Consider the following 16,567-nt stretch of genomic DNA (forward strand, 5'->3'; position numbering starts at 1 on the left):
CTACTTCTGCCTGATTGCACTAACGGAGCAGCAATCAGCTGCACAGAAATGAGAGAGAGAAAGGCTTTCACACAAATTACTTCGCCTTGAATTTGCCTGGAGGGAAACATCAATTCATATGGTGTCAGATTTGCAATTCGAGCACAATTCAAAGTGTTGGTGCTGACCTTTAATGCCCTAAACGGCCTCAGCCCAGTATACCTGAAGGAGCGTCTCCATCCCCATCGTTCTGCCCGGACACTGAGGTCCAGCGCCGAGGGCCTTCTGGCAGTTCCCTCCCTGCGAGAAGCCAAGTTACAGGGAACCAGGCAGAGGGCCTTCTCGGTAGTGGCACCCACCCTGTGGAACGCCCTCCCACCAGATGTCAAAGAGAAAAACAACTACCAGACTTTTAGAAGACATCTGAAGGCAGCCCTTTTTAGGGAAGCTTTTAATGTTTAATAGACTATTATACAGTGGTACCTCAGGTTAAGTACTTAATTCGTTCTGGAGGTCCATTCTTAACCTGAAACTGTTCTTAACCTGAAGCACCACTTTAGCTAATGGAGCCTCCTGCTGCCACTGCGCCGCCGGAGCACGATTTCTGTTCTCATCCTGAAGCAAAGTTCTTAACCTGAAACACTATTTCTGGGTTAGCGGAGTCTGTAACCCGAAGTGTATGTAACCTGAGGTACCACTGTATTTTAATAATCTGTTGAAAGCTGCCCAGAGTGGCTGGGGAAATCCAGCCAGATGGACGGGGTATAAATAATAAATTATTATTATTATTATTATTACCCATTTAAAAAAAGCTGAAATGTTAAATCCTGTCCAATTTTGAATTTGTGTGCATCATTTTTATTTTGGCATGCCGCTCAAGGAACACGTCCAGCTTCAACCCACTCTGGGCAGCACTGGGCTGTGCGGCAAATCAGCGTTACCCTGGAAAATGGGACCCCGTTCTGTGTAGGCTGAATAATCATAATCATAATCATAATCATAATAATCATAATAATCATAATAATTTATTTATACCCCGCCCATCTGGCTGGGCTCCCCCAGCCACTCTGGGCGGCTTCCAACAGAATATTAAAATACAGTCATGCATCAAACATTAAAAGCTTCCCTAAACAGGGCTGCCTTCAGATGTCTTCTAAAAGTCTGGTACAGTGGTACCTCAGGTTAAGTACTTAATTCGTTCCGGAGGTCCGTTCTTAACCTGAAACTGTTCTTAACTTGAAGCACCACTTTAGCTAATGGGGCCTCCTGCTGCTGCCGCACCACCAGAGCCCGATTTCTGTTCTTATCCTGAAGCAAAGTTCCTAACCTGAAGCACTATTTCTGGGTTAGCAGAGTGTGTACCCTGAAGCGTATGTAACCTGAGGTACCACTGTAGTTGTTTTTCTCTTTGACATTTGGTGGGAAGGCGTTCCACAGGGTGGGTGCCACTACCGAGAAGGCCCTCTGCCTGGTTGGCTTCTCGCAGGGAGGGAACCGCCAGAAGGCCCTTGGCGCTGGACCTCAGTGTCCAGGAAGAACGATGGGGGTGGAGACGCTCCTTCAGATATGGTACAGATTCAGGGTTTCCACGTCTGTGTTCTGTGAATGATGGCAGTTTAGACCCAATGAGAAGAGGATACTGTTCTCCCGCTCTGGAGGGTAGGCTTCAAATTACAAGAAAGGAAATTCCTGCTCAACATCAGGAAGAACTTTCTGACACTAAGAGCTGTTCAATGGTGGAACGGTCTCCTTCAGAAGGTGGTGGACTCTCCTTCATTGGAGTTTTTTTAAGCAGAGGTTGGATGAGCATCTGTCATGGATGCTTTAGCTGAGATTCTTGCATTTCAGGGGGTTGTACTAGATGACCCTGGGGTCCCTTCCAACTCTACAATTCTATGATTCTATGACCGTCAGAACAATTTCATTGGTGGATCTGCCTACACTTGCTAAGCCTTGCCAACTTGCTCTAGCCAAGGGAGATAAGGCTTTCTTCTTATTTTTGTTATTGCTGTCAGTGGGAGAGAATTGTTAAATTATGGACGGTCATAGCTAAGATTTATGTAATTAAATCAAATGATGTTATTGACTTATAGCCTGTTCTAATATTTTCTTTTCTCTCGCCTTCTAGCAGGAGCGCTGGATCCTCTGATAAGAAACTACCCACCCATCGCTTTGATTTCGGACTTATTTGAAGACTGAAAATGGAAGGGCTTTGGGTGTTTTTTAAAAAAAATAAGGAAGCAACAAAAATAAATCAGGTTCCATTGAACCCAAGGACAAGTGACCTCAAAGCTTCATGGACAACCATGTAAATTAGAATGTAGCAGACATTTATTAATTTCAAAAGAAGAAGAGGAAGAGGAGGAGGGAGAAGAAGAGTTTTTAAAAAAGGTGGAACAATTCAAGAATGCCTGTCTTGGATCTTTTTGGTGGTACCAGAGTTTGGTTTGGTGTTTTTAGAAGGACTCCTCAACTTGATAGAAACTGTGAAAAGGCTTTCTGACCCAGTCATGTGGTTAAACCCACACAAAAGACCCTTCCAAGGCTTCCCGGTGCAGTGTCACAAAAGCACGTGGAGAGTTCGGCTTGTTTTGCTTTTGAAAAGTGATTCTTTTGTGGAAAGGAATATGATTCAGAAGGGGGTGGAAAGAACAAACTTGGGCTAGCGTGACATTGAGATGTATTGATGGAAGAGCATTAGCCATACCCAGCGCTTTCTGAAAGCAGACTGGGAAATCCAAGGATCCTCATCCGCTCAACCACCTTTTCCCAGACTCTCTCCGTTCTCTCCCAGTATTTTGCCTGCTGTATGAATGAAGATTGTACTCTTCTGGAAATATTTTACAATTTATTATTGAGTGTAATTAAAAATATAACCCCTGAGATTAAAAGGAAAGAAAAGGTATTTAACTCTGTTGTAGTTTCTTTAACATTCATGTGGATAAAAAAAAGTCTATAATAAAAACAGAAAACTATATGACGTAATAGTTGGTGCTTTCCTGCAAGTCACCTGTTTCATTCATTTGCTTAATCTTCCTCCTCGTCCTGTTGTTTGTCATGGCAGGTAATAACTGTGTTGGTTGATAAGCTTGAATATGTGTGCAGATATGAAGCTGCTGCAGGCCATTGTTATATCTGGCTCAGTGTTGTCTACAAGGAGTAGGGTCCATAGCTGTCAACCGTCCCTTATTTGGCGGGACAGTCCCTTATCCCAGCGCCATGTCCCGCTGCTGTCCCTTATTGATGATGTCCCTTAAATTTCCCGGGTTTCAAAAGAAGCAGCTCCTCTCCCTCCCTCCCTGCCGGCCAGGGAGGAGGGAGGCTCCAACCGTGTTGCTTGGCTGCCCGGCCCGCCCCCCTCCGGCCTCCTCTCACCAGCCTCGGCTCCCGGGAGCCCCTCCCCGCCGGGACTTGTGGAAGCCTTGGGCCCTTCTGCCGCCATCCTCCTTGCAGCCGCTGAACTGAGCGTCTCCGCCTGGGGCCTCTCCTCTGCCCGTCACCGCCACTCCCGCTAGGCCGTACTGTGGCTGTGCCCGAATGAGATGGGCAGCCTGGCATGGCCTATGAATTGATGAGGAGCCTTGAAAGGAGAGCGAGGGCAACCATAGAGAAAGCAGTTCAGAGAGAGGAGGAAGAGGAGGAGGCGGAGGCAGTGGCGTAGCGTGGGTTGTCAGCACCCGGGGCAAGGCAAGTAATTTGCGCCCCCTAACCCGTAGATTTGTGCCCCCTAACCCGTGGATTTGCGCCCTCTAACCCATGAATTTGTGCCCCCTAACCCTAACCCCCAGATGTTGCGCCCGGTGCGGCCGGCCCCCCCTGCACCCCCCACGCTACGCCACTGGGCGGAGGTGCGGGCAGGTGTTCCAAGGGCTTTAGGGAAGGACCGCAAGTGCTTCTCCCATGGATTTGTATTGGTAGACTAGCATAGATGGTCTGATCTGCAGGTTTACTTCGGGCGCTATTCCCCCCCCCCACTTCCTCCCGCCCCACCTGATGGAATTGAGAGCTGCAGATGGAGCATGAGAGAAAAGATACAGAACTTTTATTCCTTCTCCCTCCTAAAGGAAAAAGAAAAACTAGCCTGTTCTGGACCCAGCATCTCTTCACAAATTTTCTGAAATTGGTATAATGTTTAAATAGCAGTGTCCCATCAGTTTGTGCATCTTGCCTGCCTTCTCCTCTTGAACTGTTTCTGACAATGGAGAGAGGAGGAAAGTAATAGGTGGTGTTTGGAGAGCCTACAACATTTCACCTGGGAAAAACTCCCTCCCCAAACGCTCCTTCTCTCAATACAGGTATGAGGAACCCGTGGTCCTCCAGATGTTGACGCCTTCTCACTCCTTTCATCCCTACCCAGCCTGGCAAATGGTCAGGCATGATGGGAGTTTTAGTCCAACAATATCTAGGAAGCCACAGGCTCCCCATCCATTGCTTAAGGAACTTGCGGCTTTTGAGTCAGGGGGCACATCCACTGCAAAACATTTTTTCCCCTTCAAAGGAGAAAAGGCCTGCTTTGGTTCAGTAGTCCTTGTGCCCAGTTGTGATGACCATGACATCAAACTGACAACTCGCATACGCGACTGAACCATCACCGACTCAACACCTTGGGGAGGGCTTTACTGTCACCTGATCTCACCACAAGCACAACATTTTCCATCCCAGAGAGGCAGCCGTCTTGTTAGTCTGTTTCACCAAACCAACAGAATCATTTAAGGTGTTCTGTGGTGGCGCTGTGGCCACATGACCCGGAAGCTGTATGCCGGCTCTCTCAGGCAGTAAAGCGAGATGAGCGCCGCAACCCCAGAGTCGTCCACGACTGGACTTAATGGTCAGGGGTCCCTTTACCTTTTCCTAAGATTCTTTTAATATTTTCAGTGGAGTTGATTCAGGAATTTAGCTGACACTTGTCAAGCTTTGAATAGTCAGGTTTTGGATAACCTAGCGCTGCACAGCTTATGGGTCAATTATCCCATAAGACAGCAGAAGTCAGATGGGCACTGGTTGTGCAATGCTGCTCCATACAAGTATGTGCTCTCTGTGTGCAACTCTATGTGCTCTGTGTTCCAGTCAAAGTTGCATGACTTTATGTAATCATTTCCACCTATTGATTGATTGATTGATTGATTGATTGATTGGTTGGTTGATTGATTCAGTGACCATCTAGGCAGAGAAACAATGAGACCAAGTCCATTTTTTTACATCATCAACTGAAATGTGTCTGCTAAAAATTACCTTATGATCACAATATCGTCCTTATCTTTGTACTAAATGATTCCAGTCTTGTGTAAAAAATATGTGGGGGTTTCAAATAATGATATTTAACAGGAATAATGGGTGTAGCTTACTGAATTTCCCATAAATTCCCTTTGGGCAAAGCAGCTGGGTTCTTGCTGCTGTTTTTATATAGTTGCCACCACCTCTACTGCAGCTTATCTTCTGAGGACATTAATGCTTGACCTCTGCAAAGAACCTGTTCAGAACAACTGGCATTCCACAACACTGTGAAGAACCGAGTAGTGGGACACAGAAGAACAGAAGCTACTGGGATTGCCTTTCTCTCTGTGAAGTGCAAGTGATTCTACATCTAAATAGTTCTACTAGTAGTAGTAGTAAAAGGTAAAGGGACCCCTGAGCCCTGACCATTAGGTCCAGTCACGGACAACTCTGGGGTTGCGGCGCTCATCTCGCTTTATTGGCCGAGGGAGCCGGCGTACAGCTTCTGGGTCATGTGGCCAGCATGACTAAGCCGCTTCTGGCGAACCAGAGCAGCACACGGAAATGCCATTTACCTTCCCGCCAGAGTGATACCTATTGATCTACTTGCACTTTGACGCACTTTCGAACTTCTAGGTGGGCAGGAGCAGGGACCGAACAATGGGAGCTCACCCTGTCGCGGGGATTCGAACCGCTGACCTTCTGATTGGCAAACCCTAGGCTCCGTGGTTTAACCCACAGCACCACCCATGTTCCTAATATTAGTAGTAGTGCCATAGTAAAATCAAAAGCTAGCATGCAGAACTAACCCTGTAGGGGGAGCCTTGGTATCTTACAGAAGGCAGTGTGAAAGAAATTACCGGTACATGGGTGAGGCAGGGAATTCCACCTCCCTCTCAATAAAAGGCTAAGAGCAACTAAACTCCTCATACAAACCAGGAGTACGAGAAGGTGACAAGCTGAGAGCTCAGCATGACAAGATCTTCTTCAATCAAGAGACTCAACGAGACCCAGTGAGAGACGAACAGGAAAGAAGACTTGACAGCCACAAGGTAATTAGTCCATAGCTCCTTGTTTTATGTCTAAATGCTGTTCATTCCTCCCTCTCACCCATTTATGGTGTAAATGTCTTCAGTTCAGAGTCTATGGGTACTTTGAGACATCCCCCAAACAGCACCTTTTGACCCAGAACTGGCCAAATGAGACTGTAGTTCAGGGCATTCACTGGGGCTTTTTGGGCTCTGTGGGCAAGATCATTGACAGTACCAAAATGACCTCCTTGGGGCACAAGCCTAGGCAGCGTGTATGGAGGTCCTGGGCTGCCCGGACAAAAATGATGTGGTCCAAACAAAAGGAGAGCAATACGTTTGGCACCAGCTTGGCTGCAGGAGTTGCTGGAAGGAGGCCAACAAGGCTCCCTCCAACCGTCTTAGGGACTCGGCTCCAGAATTGTGTAGAGTTTTCTCCCTAGCCTTTTCTTCTCTCAGCGATATCCCACAAGGCAGCAGAGATTTAGGATCAGAGTTTTCCTTCTCCTAGAGGGGCTCCCTTCTCTGGTTGACAAGCCCCATTAGCCCCTCACTTCCGTGTACAGCACATGCAGAAATCTCCTTCTTGCCCATTGGACCCACTCTTGGTCTCACCAACTCAATCCTCTGGAGCCTGTCTTCGCATGCAAGAGCAGTCCCTAACTCACTGAGGGTTTGAGACCCATTGGTTATCCTCACCTGGTTTAGCCGGCCAGTCAAAGCCTTTACCTGGGGTGTGGCTGCTGTCCCATGCAGACAGCTTCTAGCAGTTTCTTTAGGCTGGGTGTTAAAATAAGAGGAGACTAACATGTTGTTGGGAATGGGGCTAAAACTGTAATACGAGCCCTACAGAATCAGGCAGAGGGTCCCTAATGGAATCATCTTGGAAGCCAGCTCAGTTGTGCTAGAACCGTTAGAACTACCAGTTTCTTGTGAGCAATCTGACTGCAGAATTCTGCACCAGCCTGAAGTCTTCAGAGGAAGCCCCGTGTGGGATATACAGTGATCTACTTCCTGCAAAGATGGAGGCATTCCTTAGCCATCATGGCAGAAAGCAACTGGCAGTTCCATCTCTCCTGATCGCTCTTCTTTTCACATGCAAGGGAAGTCCCTAACTCTCTGAGGGTTTAACACCCATCAACTATCCTCACCCGCTTTAGCCAGCTAGTTGAAGCTGTTCCTGGGGTGTGGCTGCTGTCGCATGCTGACAGCTTCTAGTAGCCACAGGTGAGAGATGAGTGCAGGGTGGAGACCAAAGGTGGACAAACTACCCCAGAAGGAGCACGGTAGGTACCCACAAGAGGTACTACCCCTCTCCTTGATTAAAACCCCCTGGAGAATGTTCCTCCAATTGTTCTCTTTAGTTATGGCCATTGAATGAAGCAGGTGCAATACATTACTAAATAGGAGAGGGCCATTGTGTCCAAGTCCCCATTGGTGGGCTTTCTGGAGGAATCTAGCTGGCCACAGCAGGAAGTTGGAAGCTGAACTAGATGGGTCTTTGGTCTGTTCCTACAGGAGCATCCTACGACCTTATTCCCATGGAGTCCAGGCTCTGTCAAAGGCACATCAAATCACAACAGCGAAGACACAGCCTCACTTACAATACCATTATCTTTCTTTCTTTTTCCGAAGGGGGGGGGGAAGCCACAACATAAATACGAAATGTCTTATCAGGAAAAATAATATACGTGACAACAAAACTCCCGTTAAACATTATAGCACATAATTTCAGAGCCCGATTCCGTTCTGAGCCTCCATTAAAGCCTTGGGATTTAAAGGCCTTCCTTCCCCATAAATTCATCCCAAGGCATTTTCGTTTTGTCACTTGGGCGTTAATATAGTGGCTTCCTTGTGGCATTTATGCACTGACCCCGGCTGCCCCTTATTCCAGATTATAAATGAGGTGTGGAATTACCGAATGCATAGCCCGATAGCACACCTTTAATAAATATGTTAATCAACTGGCTGTGGCATGTCCCCAGGTGCCGGGGAGTTTGTGCCTCGCGTTATGGATGGGGCACTTTAAATTCTATTCTCTTTGCACTGACAACCTTAAGTTAAAACAAATTTATTGGGGTGGGGTGAGGGAACAGGGGGGAATCCATTAGCCACGGGTGGTATATGTGAAGAAGCAAGACAACGAGAGAGAGAGAGAGAGAGAGAGAGAGAGAGAGAGAGAGAGAGAGAGAGAGAGAGAGAGAGAGAGAAGTCCCCAGAAAAAAGGATGTGCAAGTCCTTTTCACGCCTAAGTAAAATCAGAAATGATACCTGAGCTGGAAAGAAATCCTCCCCACACTAGTATATGTGTGCCTTTCCTTAGATCAACTTGGGAAAAACTTAGTTCAGGGGTAGGCAACCTAAGGGCCGGGGGCCGGATGCAGCCCAATTACCTTCTAAATCCGGCCCGCGGACAGTCCGGGAACCAGCGTGTTTTTACATGAGTAGAATGTGTCCTTTTATTTAAAATGCATCTCTGGGTTATTTGTGGGGCATAGGAATTTGTTCATTTTTAATTCCCCCCCCCCCAAATATAGTCTGGCCAAAATAGAAACATTGCCACCCAACTCCAACCCCGCTCATCTTTCCCCCCCCCCTCCACCTCTTTCCCCCTTTTCTTACTAATGTCTCAACAAATGAAACCGATTTGTGTGCACCTCCTTCTGGCAACTCCTGCAGCCAAGCTGGTGCCCAGTGGCGTAGCGTGGGTTGTCAGCACCCGGGGCAAGGCAAGTAATTTGCGCCCCCTAACCCGTGGATTTGCGCCCCCTAACCCCCAGATGTTGCGCCCGGTGCGGCCGGGCCCCCCTGCACCCCCCATGCTACGCCACTGCTGGTGCCAATCATCTTGCTCTGCTTTCCTTTCGACTGCATCAGTGAGGCTGAGAGGAGGGTCTTGTTGTCTGGGCAGCCCACGACCTCCACACACACCGCCCAGGCTTATGCCCGAGGGAGGTCACTTTGGCGCTGCTAGTTCAGCACAAACAATGCAGGAGGTAGCAGTTACGAGTTACCGGTCTCTGCAGCCACAGCAGGCGCCGTGATTCTTCAGCGGTTTGGCCTCACCCCTGGTGGCGTACTCCATTGTCTCTCAAGACAGACGGATGCTGAAAACAACAGTCAGTCACTACAGAGGGATGATGTTAGGAGGAGTCCCAGGACCCTCCAAACCCCCAAGTCTGTTGCTCCAAGCCCCATGTCTCCTACCCCTTTCCCTCCCACTTTAAAACTTTGCTTACAGGGCAATGCAATGGGGAGGTGGGGTGGAGATGCCCTCGCAACTCTGGCCGAGCCAGCAAGCCTGCCCCTGCAATGATATTTAGCACACATTCCCATTTTAATGGTTTAAAACAGGGGTCAGCAAACTTTTTCAGCAGGGGGCCGGTCCACTGTCCCTCAGACCTTGTAGGGGGCCACACTATATTTTGGAAAAAAATATATGAACGAATTCCTATGCCCCACAAATAACCAGAGATGCATTTTAAATAAAAGGACACATTCTACTCATTTAGACACACATTGATTCCCGGACCATCCGCAGGCCGGATTGAGAAGGCGATTTGGCCGAATCCGGCCCCCGGGCCTTAGTTTGCCTACCCATGTTTTCAAACCATGGTGGAATACCTGTGGCCCTTCACACATCATTGGACTCCAACACCCATCAGCAGCAGGTAGCACAGCAAATGATCAGGGATGATGGGAATTGCCTTTAGGAATGTACATCATCCCCAACCTATCACATTAACAACCTTCATCCTTCTTACAGCTCTCTGCTCTGTTTTCCTTTGCAGCATGCTTACTCCTAGGGAGGAGGAATTCTATGGAACGCTTCCCCCCAAAGATCCAGGTACTCCACACTGCAAAGCTATATTCAGCGAAGGTTAATCCCATTCATTTAAAAACAAAACGTTGGAAGGCCAACAAGGTTTCCTCTTGTTCCAAACTGTACAAGCTCACTGGTGAAGATTTTGCCACAGGTCTCAACATCAACCTGAGACATAGGTGTAGCCAGGATTTATGTTAGGGTCGGGCAGGATTTATGTTGGGGAGTGCAAAACAGAGCTTAGTTATGTATTTTTGTTTACTTACTTTATTTGGAGGGAGCAGCTGCCCCGTTTACCTTCCCGCCGGAGCGGTACCTATTTATCTACTTGCACCTTGATGTGCTTTTGAACTGCTAGGTTGGCAGGAGCAGGGACGGAGCAACGGGAGCTTACCCCGTCGCGGGGATTCGAACCGCCGACCTTCTGATCGGCAAGCTCTAGGCTCTGTGGTTTAACCAACAGCGCCACCTGCAAAGCTTTTAATGTTTAATAGGTTATTGTATTTTAATATTCTGTTGGAAGCTGCCCAGAGTTTCTGGGAAAACTCAGCCAGATGGGCTGGGTATAAATTATTATTATTATTATTATTATTATTATTATTATTATTATTATTAAGCCCACCCTCCCCCCAAATACTTCATGCCAGTCAGATTGATTTCTAGACTGAGTCTCTTTCCAATCACAGACCAGAAAATTCAGGTTGTATAACCACAGCTGATTGGGTGGTCTTGTGCAACAAATTCGCTTCCTGAAAAGTTCAGATTTTGTGATAAGGGAAGTGATAGGGAAATGTGCCAGAAGTGTGGGATGAAGAAATCGTCTAAGCTCCCTGCAAGCAAATCAGAATGAATGCTCAATAAGCACATTGTCTGGAAGCACCAAGAATGTCAGTGTCAATAAATGCAATTTCTTTGTAACTATAGCACAGTAACTGGGGCAGGTGCTTATTCCCCTGAGCTCAGAATTTACTAAGCCAGGTCTAGCTGCCCCACCTGTTTGCTCGTGAGCCTGGATCGCCTGCCATGGTGCCAGGTACCATGTGGAAAGAATAATTTTTAGAGATGCTCTTTGCATGTCCTCGCCACAGGATCACATTCACCTGGTGCTATACCAGCTGCACTGGCTCCCGGTGGAGTACAGGATCAGGTTTAAGGTGCTGGTTTTTACCTTTAAAGCCCTATACAGCCTAGGACCCTCGTACCTACAGGACCGCCTCTCCTGGTATGTCGCACGGAGGACCTTACGGTCCTCAAACAAAAACATCTTGGAGGTCCCAGGCCACAGGGAGGTTAGGCTGGCCTCAACCAGAGCCAGGGCTTTTCTGGCTGTGGCCCCGATCTGGTGGAACGCTCTGTCACAAGAGACTAGGGCCCTCTGGGACTTGACATCTTTCTGCAGGGCCTGCAAGACAGAGCTGTTCCACCAGGCCTTTGGCCAAGGCACAGTCTGACCCCCTCCTTTGGTAATCTTCAAAGAACTCTAGCCCAATGGTTGCCATTAATTTGAGTTTGAATTGATTTTAAAATGAATTGATTTTAGAATGTTGTGTTGCTTTTATTGTTGTTAGCTGCTCTGAGCCCAGCTTCAGCTGGGCGGGATATAAATAAAGTAACAACAACAACAACAACAACAACAACAACAACAACAACAACAACAACAACATGCTCTTAGCAGATGTTGATCAACAACCCTGGGAGGAACTTCGTTTTATAAATCTAGTCACCACTCCTCACTATTTGTTGTTTCCCTGCACGGCTTCTCTGCAAAGGTGACGATGGTTTGTTTCCATGAACATATGCAGCTGCCTTGCTCCAAGTCAGACCACTGGTCCATTGGGCTACTCCAGCTTTCACTGACCCGATGCTCTTCAGATGTTGCTGAACTGCAACCTCTGCCAGTTCCAGCTAGCATGGCTCTGATGGCTAGGACTGACTGGCATTATAGTCCAACAAAATCCGGTGGGCACCAGGTTGGTGAATGCTGGCATCATCTTTCCGGGCAGGGGTCCTTCCCATCAACTGCTATGTGGTCCTTCTTAAAGTTAAACTGAATATAGCAAGGGTTGAATCTGGGGTGATTTGCACGCAGATATGCTGAACAATAGACCAAGGTCTATTCACAAGCTTTCATTTTTTTATTTCAAATCCACGTTGTTGAGAAAAGGATTAATGCTAATAACCTAACACCACGGGGTGTGCATTTAAGGAATGGTTGCTTTTGTTCTCTGTGCTTAGATCTTTCCTCTTGGACCTATGAGATCATCATGTTATGTCTTTCTGGGAGCATCTTTCTGGCAGCTCTGATGTTCGTTGCAGTGAAGACAATCCGAACGAGGGTGTTGCATTTTCAGAGGTAGTGCATTTCTGGGGAATCTGTCAGACTCCAGCTCTGGTGAAATATACTCCGAGTCAAGAGTGGATTTAATGCTCTTTATTCAGCTCATAGTGGTGAGGAAGAATGGAAGTTCCTGCAGAATGTCTGCTGTATATACATTATTTACACAATGGGCCCCATCTGATTCGCTAATTCCGGGATTCACCTGTAGGCCAATCAGGTTGCGGATTCACTTCCACCTGGAGCTGGATTGGGTGGCTCCAGTGGACCAATCAGACTGCTGCATTCTGAATCCTATTGTTCTAGGACCAATCAGACTGCTGCATTCTGAATCCTATTGTTCTAGGACCAATCAGACTGCTGCCTTTTGGATCCTATTCAACTCAGTACATAACATCTGCTTTCATGCTTACATTCCAAACAAACTTAGAATATACCCGATACCATATTCCTTCACCAAGCTGGGGACTACAAATCCCATTAGCCCCAGTCAACATAGCCAGAGGTCAAGGCTGATGGGAGTTGTAGTCCAACATTTAGAGGGCACCAGGTTGTAGAAGGCTGCCCTATGGTGTTGCACAAGAAGTATTGTGGGTCTTCAACTCCCTGAATGCGTGTGCAACACAACACAATGCAACCAGGACGGGGCTGGTGTAACTATTGCTATATAAGCAGGTCATATTTTAATCCTTGGGCACCATGTAACCAATGGAGAGGCAGAGGCGCAGCAATTCGTTGCCTGGTCTTGCCATGGTGTAAATCTTTTACCATCTCGTGTCACCCTCCCCCTATTGGCCTGATTTGAAAATTCATTTAGCTTAATTAATTCATTATTAATTAAATTTGTATACCGCCCTTTAGACGAAGATTCGCAGCATAAAAATACAAAACGAAAACGCTGAATACATAATAAAACAAAAGCAAAAGCGATGCAAACCAAGAACCTGCTCCCAAAAGAGCATCAAACACCTAAACTCCTGGATGTTTTGAGCCAGGAGATCATAAGCTAAAATGTTAAAGAAAATTCTCATTCCTTCTTCCCCTGCACCCCACCCCCAACAAAAAGCCAAGACATTTTAGTGGCCTTAGAGGCAGCAAAAGGATGTCCTAAACCAGGGGTCAGCAACCTTTTTCAGCCGTCGGCCAGTCCACCGTCCCTCAGACCATGTGGGGGGCCAGACTATATTTTTTTTGGGGGGGGGGGAATGAACGAATTCCTATGCCCCACAAATAACCCAGAGATGCATTTAAAATAAAAGCACACATTCTACTCATGTAAAAACACCCTGCAGGCCCCACAAATAACCCAGAGATACATTTTAAATAAAAAGACACATTCTACTCATGTAAAAACACGCTGATTCCCGGACCGTCCACGGGCCGGACTGGGAAGGCAATTGGGCCGCATCCAGCCCATGGGCCTTAGGTTGCCTACCGCTGTCCTAAACTCTCCCCTTCCATCCACTTCCTTGGGTAGCAGAAAGAGAGTAATACATTTTGAAGCCATTTCTTAGAGGTTTAGAATGAGATCTTCCTGCCTAGCCCTATTTTTAAAACTTTATCAGGAAGCAGGAACCTCACTTTTGTGATTATTTGTTCTAATGATTAAGCTAAGGTTCGGACATAAAAGCTGCTACAGCTCAGCTCAGGATTTCAGGACTTTGCTCTCCCAAAGATCCTCCTGAAAAGTTGCAATTTGCAAATCTTTCCTCCCCACTGCATTTTATTATTATACTACTACTACTACTAGTAGTCTAGGACAATCTCAGCAGAACATCACACTTGACCAGCCAATTAATTTTGCTATGTTGTATTTTTTTATTCTTGTTTCAGAAGGGGTAAACCAAGCAGCCCCGCCAAAGAGCTTTCTGCAGCTGAAACAGTGGTGGTAAATATTATTGTGAAGCGCAATGAAGCGAAGGATATTTTAACAGCGCAGGTTACTGGACCAGCATATATAATATACGTGTCTGAGACAGAAATGCCACATGAAGTTTGAAGAGGAAAATACTGGGATAACCAACTTCAAATAACCAACATGCTTAAGTCTAGTTAATGCATGAAGGGGTTAAAACCATAGAGTAAGCTGTCCTGCGAAGCTTAGCTATATCACTTCCCCTCACCTTTGGAAGAAACAGGTAATGAAGCTTATAGTTGCATGCAGTCTACCTGATTAACTCAGTGTGTGAAGAGGATTGAGCTGGTTGCTTCAGCGCAGCCGCATGACTTTCACCAGGCATTCCTGTGTTCCTGTACTGTCAGCAATGAGTTGTGAGTGCTAGCGAAGATAAGAGTCCGGGCAGCCAGCCATACAGTGGTGCCCCGCAAGACGAATGCCTCGCAAGACGGAAAACTCGCTAGACGAAAGAGTTTTCTGTTTTGGAGGTGCTTCGTAAAACGAATCTCCTATGGGCTTGCTTCGCAAGACGAAAATGTCTTGCGAGTTCCTGCTGGTTTTTTTCCTCCCCCCCCCCTTTTTCTAAACCGCTAAGCCGCTTATCAGCTGATCCGATAAGCCGCTAAAAGCCGCTAATAGCGCTAATAGCGCTAATCCGCTAATCCATCAATGGGCTTGCTTCGCAAGACGAAAAAACCACTAGACGAAGAGAATCACAGAATGGATTCTTTTTGTCTTGCGAGGCACCACTGTATTTACAGGTTTTATTACGCCTTTGAAGCTATGTTCAAAGTTCGACACTTTCATGGCGGTTCAGTTGTCTCAGCTGATTTTCCTTTCGTTTTTTTTAAATAAAAATTTTATTGGTTTTTCACAATTTATATAAACACAGACAATACACAATACAAACATACAAACACAAAAACAAACATGTATAATTTCATATCCTTTTTTCTCAAAACTTATTTCTCCGACTTCCCCATACCTCCCCTTTCTGCATTCCAATTCCCAAATTTGTTTCAGCAAATCCTCCCCTTGATCTTATCCAATTTTTCCTTTTCTTTTCTTTTACTTAATCTTTTACAGCTGTAATCCCTTACTTTCTATAACCACAACATTTTAACACTCATTAATTTTACAATTCTTCTTAAGATAAATTTTAAATTTCTTCCAATCTTCTTCCGCCGTCTCTTTCCCCTGGTCTCGGATTCTGCCAGTCATTTCAGCCAGTCCCATATAGTCTATCACCTTCATCTGCCATTCTTCCAATGTGGGTAGATCCTGTGTCTTCCAATACTTTGCGATAAGTATTCTTGCTGCTGTTGTAGCATACATAAAGAAAGTTCTGTCCTTCTTTGACACCAATTGGCTGACAATGCCCAAGAGAAAGGCTTCTGGTTTCTTAGGAAAAGTACATTTAAGTACCTTTTTCATTTCATTATATATCATTTCCCAGAAAGCCTTGATCTTCGGGCACGTCCACCAAAGGAGAAAAAAAGTACCTTCAGTTTCTTTACATTTCCAACACTTATTATCAGGCAAATGATAGATTTTTGCAAGCTTGACTGGGGTCATGTACCACCTATAAATCATTTTCATAATATTCTCTCTTAAGGCATTACATGCCGTAAATTTTATACCGGTGGTCCACAACTGTTCCCTTTCGTTTTTGGCCAGCAGAACAACTTCCGAAACCCGGCCCCCCTCCTTCCTCTCTGACGAGAGGTACTTGGCTCCAGAAGTGCTTCCTCCCTCTCAGATTCATTACCTCTTGACAGTCCTTCATCATCTCCCTCGTCCGAAGACGAGCAGCTGCTAATTAAAGGAACTTTCTCCCGATAAGTTCCCATTCTCTTCCCCCTCTCTGGCTCCAGTTCCCTGACATATACCAATAATTTAGGAACTTTCACCAATTTGTAACTAAGCTAAATTTCACTGCCTGTGCAACTTTCCTGAAGCACATGAATCTGACCTTTGGAGAGTTTACTTACAATTTTAACTTACCAAACATATGGTCTTTTCCTATGCTGGGGGAAGAGGGAAATTTTGGAATTCACTTAGAAAGGCATATTTAAAAGTTTAGCCTTTATTTGCATATATATATATATATATATATATCCACCCACAAATATCTATATTTATGTAAAAAGGTCAACTGGAAACTGAATTCACAAGTCTATGCAGTATTCTGCTTGAGTTAGCACTGACAGAGAATGCCTCATTTGATTTCAGGCTCTTCCACACATCTTTTTTACGTTGCATTTGTGATGATTTCTGTGCATGATGGCAAC

The 16,567-nt window shown here is 46.1% G+C and overlaps 1 protein-coding gene and 1 long non-coding RNA gene across 2 annotated transcripts in view; both read left to right on the forward strand.

Annotated features, from left to right (window-relative positions):
- Positions 1-2,144, forward strand: part of SKOR2 (SKI family transcriptional corepressor 2) — a gene marked incomplete at its 5' end in the record, with an annotated part of 35,180 nt that extends 33,036 nt beyond the window's left edge. The window contains one exon of the mRNA XM_081212735.1: positions 2,108-2,144. The remainder of the gene's footprint in view (positions 1-2,107) is intronic.
- A 4,005-nt stretch (positions 2,145-6,149) lies between these two features.
- On the forward strand, positions 6,150-14,329 carry LOC308597413. Its single transcript, XR_014012957.1, has 4 exons — positions 6,150-6,245; positions 10,013-10,068; positions 12,280-12,397; positions 14,213-14,329. It is a non-coding gene; the product is annotated as an uncharacterized lncRNA (long non-coding RNA).
- The last annotated feature ends 2,238 nt before the right edge of the window (positions 14,330-16,567 follow it).

The sequence above is a fragment of the Podarcis bocagei genome (assembly GCF_964188305.1).
Source record: "Podarcis bocagei genome assembly, chromosome: 11".
NCBI classification, from domain to species: domain Eukaryota; kingdom Metazoa; phylum Chordata; class Lepidosauria; order Squamata; family Lacertidae; genus Podarcis; species Podarcis bocagei.